We start from the raw sequence: 8,593 nt of genomic DNA on the forward strand, positions 1-8,593 counted from the left end.
GATCCATTCTTAGCATTTCAGGTGACATAAAATTTTTGCTTACCAGCATCATACTTAGGACCTAGCCAATGCTGCTTATTGCTTAAATTAAAATTTTCTGCTAGTTCTCACTTTTATACATCTGTAAACTAATTGAGAAAAACCTTGAAATCAGTAATAATGATAGTAATAGTTATAAATATTGTTGAACACCTGTAGGTGCCAAACACTTTTTAAAATTTAATTTATTTAGCAAACAATAATTTGTACTTACTATGTCCCAGGCCTTATTCTAAGAGCATTACATATATAACTGGTATATTCCTCACAAAAACCCTATCAAGTAGTACTATTATTTCTTTTCAAAAATAAATCATCTGGGGTACAAAAACATTAAGTAGATTGTCTCAAATCATTCAGCTAGAAAGTTGTGGGACCAGTGTTCGAATCCAGAAAGTCTGGGTCCAAAACCACTATGTTTCTCCATTTCATTTTAACAGCAATCCCATGTTGCTGGTATTGTAGATTTTGGGCTTGTCACCATTACAATATGCCAAGAGATCTGCGAGGAATCACACCCACTCACGTATCAGGTAATAGACATACAAATTACTGTCCTGGCTGTGAACCATGAAGTGGTCTGTGAATAGGCTCTGGCCCTCTTGGCCACAGTCTGGGAACCCTGGAAGGTAAACCCATCAAACTCTGTCAGACTATAAATTTTAAAAGGGCCCTGTAACTGCTCCAGGCTGTCCTACACACAGCCTGCGCAAACAGTCCTGTGACACAGGGATCCTGAAGTAGATACTCCTGTCTGTACCCCATGAAATCCTGATGGGGCCCTATACTAGACGCCAGGCCCCTCTCAGCTGCAGTCGGCAAGCAGGCCTGCTGGCACAGGACCCAGGCTGGAGACCTTCCTCTCTGTACCCTGGGGATCCAGAAATGGCCATATGCTCATCTCCGGCCCCTTCCAACTGCAGTCCTTGAACGGTCCTGCTGACACAGAGACCAAACAGGAGACTCTTTCATCTGCACCCGTGGAGATCCTGTAAGGGCCCTATATTTGGCTCCAATACCATCAATACTGCAGCCCACCAGCAGACCTGTCAGCCTAGGGATACTCCTGTCTGCACTCCTGGAGATCTTCAAATGGCCAAATATTAGGCTTCAGCCCTTCCCAACCACGGTCCATGAGTGGTCCTACCAGCACAGGGAGTAAGCTGGAGATAGGCTATACTCATCTCCAGCCCCTTCAGCCATGATCAGGGATCATTCTAGGCCACACAGGGACCTGGTAGGAGAAATGCCCATCCACGTCTCCAGAACTAGACCTGAGGACCTCAGTCTTGGCTATGGAACCTGAAACTGTGGAACCTTGGGCTCAGTTCCAGCTCCTCTCAGCCACGGTCCAGGGCTAGTGGCATCCACCCAGGGGCCTAACCAGTGACCAGGAAGCAGCTTTCCCAAGGACCTGGCAGGAGCCACACTCATTCACACATCTCATAATAAGCCCATAATCTGAGGATCCAACTGTGGACTTTGAAGTGTACCCTTATCCCAGCACCACTCTGCTGAACAAGGTACTGGAGACAGCTGCATCCCCCCAGGCACCAGACAACACACACTCTCACCTGAGTCTCTGGTAATAAGCCTGCCAATGGTGGACCCCACCATAGGCTCAGAGACAAAGGGACTAGATCAAACTAAAAAACTTCTGCACAGCAAAGGAAACCATCAAAACAATGAAAAGGCAATCTACCAAATGGGAGAAAATATTTTCAACTCATACATCTGATAAGAGGTTAATATCCAAAATTTATAAAGAAATTATACAATTCAATAGCAAAGAAACAAACAACTAAATTAAAAACTGAGCAGAGGATCTGAATAGACATTTTTCCAAAGAAGACATACAAATGGCCAACAGGTACATGAAAAGATGCTCAGCATCACTAATCATCAGGTAAATGCAAATCAAAACCACAGTGAGATATCATTCACATCTGTTAGAAGGGTTGTCATCAAAAAGACAAGAAATAACAAGTGTTGGCAAGGACACGGAGAAAAGGGAACCCTCCTACAGTGTTGGTGGGAATGTAAATTGTTGCAGCCACTATGGAAAACAATATGAATTTACCTCAAAAAAATTAAAAACAGAACTACCATATGATCCAGCAATTCCACTTCTGGGTAGCTATCTGAAGAAAATGAAACACTAATTCAAAAAGATATTTGCACCTCTGTGTTTATTGCTGCATTATTTACAACAGTCAAGACATGGAAACAATCAAAGTGTCCATTGATGGATGACTGGATAAAGGAAATGTGGCATATATATACAATGGAATGCTATTCAGCCTTAAAAAAGGAACTCTTGACATTTGTGACAACAGGGATGGACCTTCAGGGTATTACGCTAAGTGAAATAAGTCAGATAAAGAAAGACAAATACTGTATGATTTCCCTTATATGTGTAATCTAAAAAAAAAATGAACAAAAAAATCTCCAAACTCGTAGATACAGAGAACAGATTGGTGGTTGCCAGAGGTGAGAGGTGGGGCATGGACAAAATAGATGAAGGTGATCAAAAGGTACAGACTTTCAATGATAAAATAAAGTCCTGGGTATGTATTGTACAGCTTGGTGACCATAGTTAAGAATACCATATTCTATATTTGAAAGCTGCTAAGAGAGTAGATCTGAAAAGTTTTCATCACAAGAAAAATAATTGGTAACTATGAGTGGTGATGGACATAACTAGACTTATTGCAATGATCATTTCACAATATATACAAATATCAAATCATCATGTTGTACAACTGAAACTCATATAATGTTATATGTCAATTATATCTCAATAAAAAACATTTCATTCCCATGTAGTCTTCCAGAAATTTGCCACATCCTCATCAAGAGTAGGAATCTATTTCTCTTTGATATAGGCTGGGCAGGAACTCTGGCTGCCTCAATGAATAGAGTGGATGCTAGTGAGATAGGGCATAAAAGGTGATACCGCATCTGCCTGACCCTTGAAAGATGTTTGTCTGTGGAACAGAGTCACCATGGCCATGCAGGGAGGCTGAATCCTCCGCTAAGGTTCAGAAAACAGCCAGCATCAATAATCAGACATGAGAGGAACTACAATTTCAATATCCCCTAATATCTCTAGTGAGCTTTGTCTGTATAAATAATAGAGGTTGTCTTTAAAGCCACTAAGTTTTGGAATGGTTTATTACACAATAGAAGATATCCAGTACAATTTAGGTAATGTATGTACAGATGCTTGCAGTAAAATTTTTTCAGCTAGACTCTATGTTTTAAAAATTTCATAATAGGATATTAGAAGAATGTTTTGAGTGGCAATGAGTCATTAGGAATTTCAGTTAGAGAGGATTTTCCTTTCAGCAAGGCCTTTTATAGCAATTGTCACATGCAAAAGCAATCACAACAATCATTCTCTGCTCCTTTTCTTTCATCAACCTTTCTTCTGACTGATTCCCTGGGCAGAAACCTATATGATAAGCCCTCACCCTAACCCTATAAATAGGGAAGAAGAGACCAATGGGACTTGGCAAATTTTCAGAGGTGTAAAATAAATGATATTGAGTACAAAGTAAATACACCTGGGGGAATCATCCACATTCAAAAATACATTTTGACAAATTGAATTTCAGTTACTTGATTTGCTATTCAGTTAAATAAGAACAAACTTTACTGAAAAATCACTGTGATATGTCAGAATAAAAACCGTTCTGTAGACCTCACAATGAGTTTTACGTCCACAGAGGACAATCCTCCTGATAGCTAATGGAAAGAAAGAAACTCTAAGTAGTGTCAAGGTGTAATGTTCTCGGGTGACCCCCAAACTCTCACTGGAATCCACATAGAACTGAGCTCCAGCCATGAGGAACAGAGAATCCACTACTCTATTTTCATAAGAGACTCCACAATTCAGACAGAGACGACTCACCGCAGGCATTCAAAGATCACAAGTGGCTTAAGAACTTGTCCTTAAATGACATGTATAAAGAACTGCAAAAAACTAAGGATGATTTGTGAGACTCCAACGTCTTCCTACAGCTTAATTTTTCATGGTTTTAAGAGGTCTGAATGTGCTTCTTCTCTGGTACAAGGTGGGAATTTTATATTTCTGTATACCATGTGTGTAGTGCTATAGCCACTAATAATCAAGTAGCTTTAAAAATTAACAGTCAGGGGCCAGCCCAGTGGCTGAATGGTTAAGTTCACATGCTGCATTTTGGTGGCTCGGGGTTCACCGGTTTGGATACTGGGCGTGGACCTACTCATCGCTCATCAAGCCATTCTGTGATGAGAAGAACTAGAATGACATAACTGGGATATACAACTATGTACTTGGGCTTTGGGGAGAAAAAAAAAATAAAAGGAAGATTGGCAATAGATGTTAGCTCAGGGCCAATCTTCCTCACCAGAAAAAGTGTAAAATAATTAACAATCAATTAGAATGTACTGATAAAACTAAGGGGACAATTAGACTTGAGATAAATACTGTTGTTGTTTCCTATTCCTGGCATATTTGGCCTACAAACAACAGAGAGGGGAGCTTAAAAACCCTGCAGATCTAGAATAGGATTGTAAACTCCAGATAACAGACAAATGCAGCAAGAAGTTAGGCAGCATAGATGAAGAAGAAGGTAAATTATGAAGTTACAGGCAAATTATAAGGAGGAAAGTATTGTTGAGCATCTGTTGTGGAAGATTTGTCTATAATTTTGTCATCTATAAATTTGTTTTCGGAAATGGGAATGGAAGTAGGAAGCACTGAGCACATACCCTGTGTTACGTTTATGTATGCAGCCATGTCACCACAGCAAACAGGTATTCATGTCCATTACAGATGAGAAAAATGATTATCACAGAGATTAAATTACTTGCTCATACCTGCGCAAAAGAGCGCAGCTGAGATTTGAACCCAGGCCTCTAATTTTGCTCCATCCCCTATCTTAATACACATTGGATGCCGTTGTAATTACAGGTCTAATGTAAAGCCCAGTTGACTTATACCATTGTATCAAAAGAACCAAGCAAAAAACGGCAAAGAAAAAATAGGGATAAATTCCTCATGCAATTTCCAGTTTTACCCATAATCTAAACTTGCAGGCATCACACTTCATGGCAACATTGTCACTGTAAAACATTAGCAATTTTGTTGTTTGTGTTTCTTCTTCGGCTAATCAATGTGACGATTTAATTTTATAATTATGCATTTGTGGTTTATAAGAGCCACAATAATTCCCTTGGTAGATCTAAAACAACCTTATGAGGAAATTGATATCTTTATTAAAACTGTATTTTTTTTAGAGCACTTTAAGGCTCACAGCAGAACTGTAGGAAGGTACAGGAAATACGTTTTTCACATATATGTAGGGAACTTGAGAAGCCAAATCTAACCTGAAAGAGCCTAAACCTCATGAACGTCTAATTTACATATATTTGGCCAAATTTGCTGATCAGAATTCACAACTACAACTCAATAAAATGTACCCTTTATTTAAATATTTAAAATAACAGTATCTTTGTAGGAAACAACATTAAAAAGCTGATCAATGCTGACTTTTATTCTGATTGGGTTGGAAGAAAGTTAACGCACTTTTCCAAAGACTTGGTGATAAATATGCGTCATTTCTCCACCTTCAGACATTGACCCATGAGCAGCAATTAAGTGGAGCTACCAGAACAATCCTCCAGTTCAGTCGGATAGGGAATGATGATTGATAAGGTAGACTAAGCTATCCCCAGGGTGCCCCTTTGGAGGTAGATTGATTTACAGTGGCCACTGTCCAAAGTTTTGGAACGGGAAAGGGACAAAAGAGTCAGCAAAGAGGCTTACAATCAAGAAGCGGCCTCAAATTCCTGAGGTCTTGTTGCCATCTCAAAGAAATTAGACATTTTAAGCCCAATAGATCTCCCTGCAAGAGTAGTAGTTTGTCAAAACTTGGAAATGGAGTTTCCAGGGATAGATATAATTGTCTCTTTCAGTCTACAGAAGTGGTACAACACAAGCATGGTGAATTTATCACAAAATGCTGGGCCACAAACATCTCCCACAGATTTTTCTCCTCAAGGACTGAGAAGGCTACAGGAAACAATGGGGAAAATGTTACATTGTCACATTCTCCATCACTAGTTCTCCTGAGTATTATGAGGACAGTAGAATTTATCATCAGTACAAATGGAAAAGGAAGTAACAGAATCATAGTGAGAGTTTCAAAACCTAGATGTGTCAATTTCTCCTGAAGCTTTTGGTTTTTCTTATTGGAAAGGTCTGGCAGAAAATGGAATGGGTGGGAGTGAGAATGTATAACTTTCTTTCGTTCCCAACTCCTCAATCCCACATCCCTATCTCCTTGCTGTCTTCCTTTCCTTCCCTGACAACAGCACCAGAAACTGAACTTCACATTGGATGGAAAGTTCTTGTGTTACTTTCATGCTGCCATCTCAGACACAGGTAGATATTTTAAGAACTGATAGAAATAAAAATATGACTAGGTAAAATATTCTGAGGAACTTGAGTTAGTTTTTGTCAAGTCTGTGCTGCAAAGCAATCCTTTCTATCAGTATATCATTCAGAAACTATCCTGGAAGTTTTCCTGACAGCTCAAGATTTTATCAGGACATCAGAACAAGGATATGCCATCCTGGAATGGAGTGGTCTCTCCGTAACAATTTTGCTTCCAAGGTATGCCTGGAAAGAAGACATTCATTGAATAGCTCAACCCTTAATTTATTGTCAAGGATAGGACAACTGTACAAATTTCAACACTATAAATTTATTTATCATGTCTATTCATTGGTATGTTAGCCAAGCAGCCACTAAAATCTGGGGAACACATCTGAAGATATAATTACCTGCAAAAAAGTTTTGAAAGCCATTCAGAAAATTGTCCTTACTTCTCCAAAATTTGAAAAAAAAAAGGAATTGATTTTATTGGTACTGTTAACATTTTGATCCCTTCCATGTGCCAGGCTATGATTAGACAACAAATAAACATTTTACAGATGATGTTTCTCATACTCCTGTAGGTGAAAACATAAGCACTTTTTTCATATTTCCCTCTTTATGAAGATTCTGACTTTCGATTAGAGAATGGATACCAAATGAGAAGGCTTCAAGAAGGTATACTCGCTTAACCTATGGCGTTTATACAGATTCTCTTACTAGAACCTTTCTCCTCATCACTCTGTGTCCTAACCTTGAATTAAAAGGAATTGGCTCCCTTTTCTCAGGCTCTCTCATTAAGAGTTGTCTTACACTTGTCCAGGTACCCTGATTAAAGTCCAGGTGGTATCAGTGCAGAAGGAGAATTTTGCATTATTTCAAAGTCCTGACCTCAAGCACCTTGGCACTTCTAGGGGAAAGATAACAAGCCAAACTGGAGGATGGGCAATCATATCACAGTGAGCATGTTCTCTCTTTGGGGATTTTCCAGTTTCTCAGACCTGCAGAGTCTCCTCCTTGTGGTGATGTTCTTCTCCTATGTGACCATCCTAGCTGCAAATGTGTCTATAATGGTGGCCATCAAACTCAGTTACCACCTTCACACCCCCATGTATTGTTTCCTGTGTGTCCTGTCCTTTTCTAGTATACCTGTATCACTATGGTAATCATCCCCTGCATGTTAGTGGACTTGCTTTCAGACAGCAAGACATTTTCTCTTCCGGAGGGTGCCACATGGAAGGTTTTCTTCTTGGGCATGGGAGGCATTAATTGTTTCATCATGGCTGCCATATCCTATGACCGTTACACTGCCATTCACAACCCACTGCACTACCCCATCTACATGACCTAAAAGATCTGCTTTCAGCTCATGATGGCCTCTTGTGTCACTGGGATTGTGATGTGTCTGGGCATTGTCCTCATGGTATTCAACTTGTCTTTTTGTGACTCCAACACTATCTGGCACTTTTTTTGTGACATTGCACCTGTGGTCCCTTTCCTGTGACTACACCTTTTGTCAGAAAATGGTTCTTCTTGCATTCCCTACCTTTGTGTTTCTGGGCACCTTTGACATATGATTTCCTGTGTCTCCATTGGGTTCAAGTTACGAAGACTCCTTCTTCAAAGAGGAAGCGTATGGCCTTCTCAACTTGCTTCTCTCATCTCACTGTGATGTCCCTACATATGTATTTGCTGGATTTGTCTATTTGAAGCCCAAGGAAAGTAACTCATTCCATGTATACAGTGCTAACACTTCTGCTTAAGCCCATCATTTACAGTCTAAGAAACAAAGAAATGCAGATAAGGAAAGTACTAGGCAAGGTATGTATATTTTTTCCCCTCAGATGGTAAATAAAAGAGCCTAGGACATTTAAAAGATTTAAAGAGAATTCATAAATAAAAGTGGAAAAAGTGGAGTAATTCCAATAAAAACCATCACTTTGTGCACAAAGCAATTAAAGTGTGTTCTAATTGCCTGATATACGCTACTCTCACTGTTCTACTACAAAGCCAGATACAGTGTTGATATATTTTAAAATGTATTACACATATACATGTATATATACAGATATATATGTCTACACACATGGACACACATTTTTGTAATAAACATATCAAAACATGTTTTGGAAG

The 8,593-nt window shown here is 39.3% G+C and overlaps 1 pseudogene; it reads left to right on the forward strand.

Annotated features, from left to right (window-relative positions):
• OR10AB9P (olfactory receptor family 10 subfamily AB member 9, pseudogene) lies at positions 7,402 to 8,263 on the forward strand (annotated as a pseudogene).

Source organism: Equus caballus, chromosome 7 (genome assembly GCF_041296265.1).
Source record: "Equus caballus isolate H_3958 breed thoroughbred chromosome 7, TB-T2T, whole genome shotgun sequence".
In the NCBI taxonomy this organism is placed as follows: Eukaryota; Metazoa; Chordata; class Mammalia; order Perissodactyla; family Equidae; genus Equus; species Equus caballus.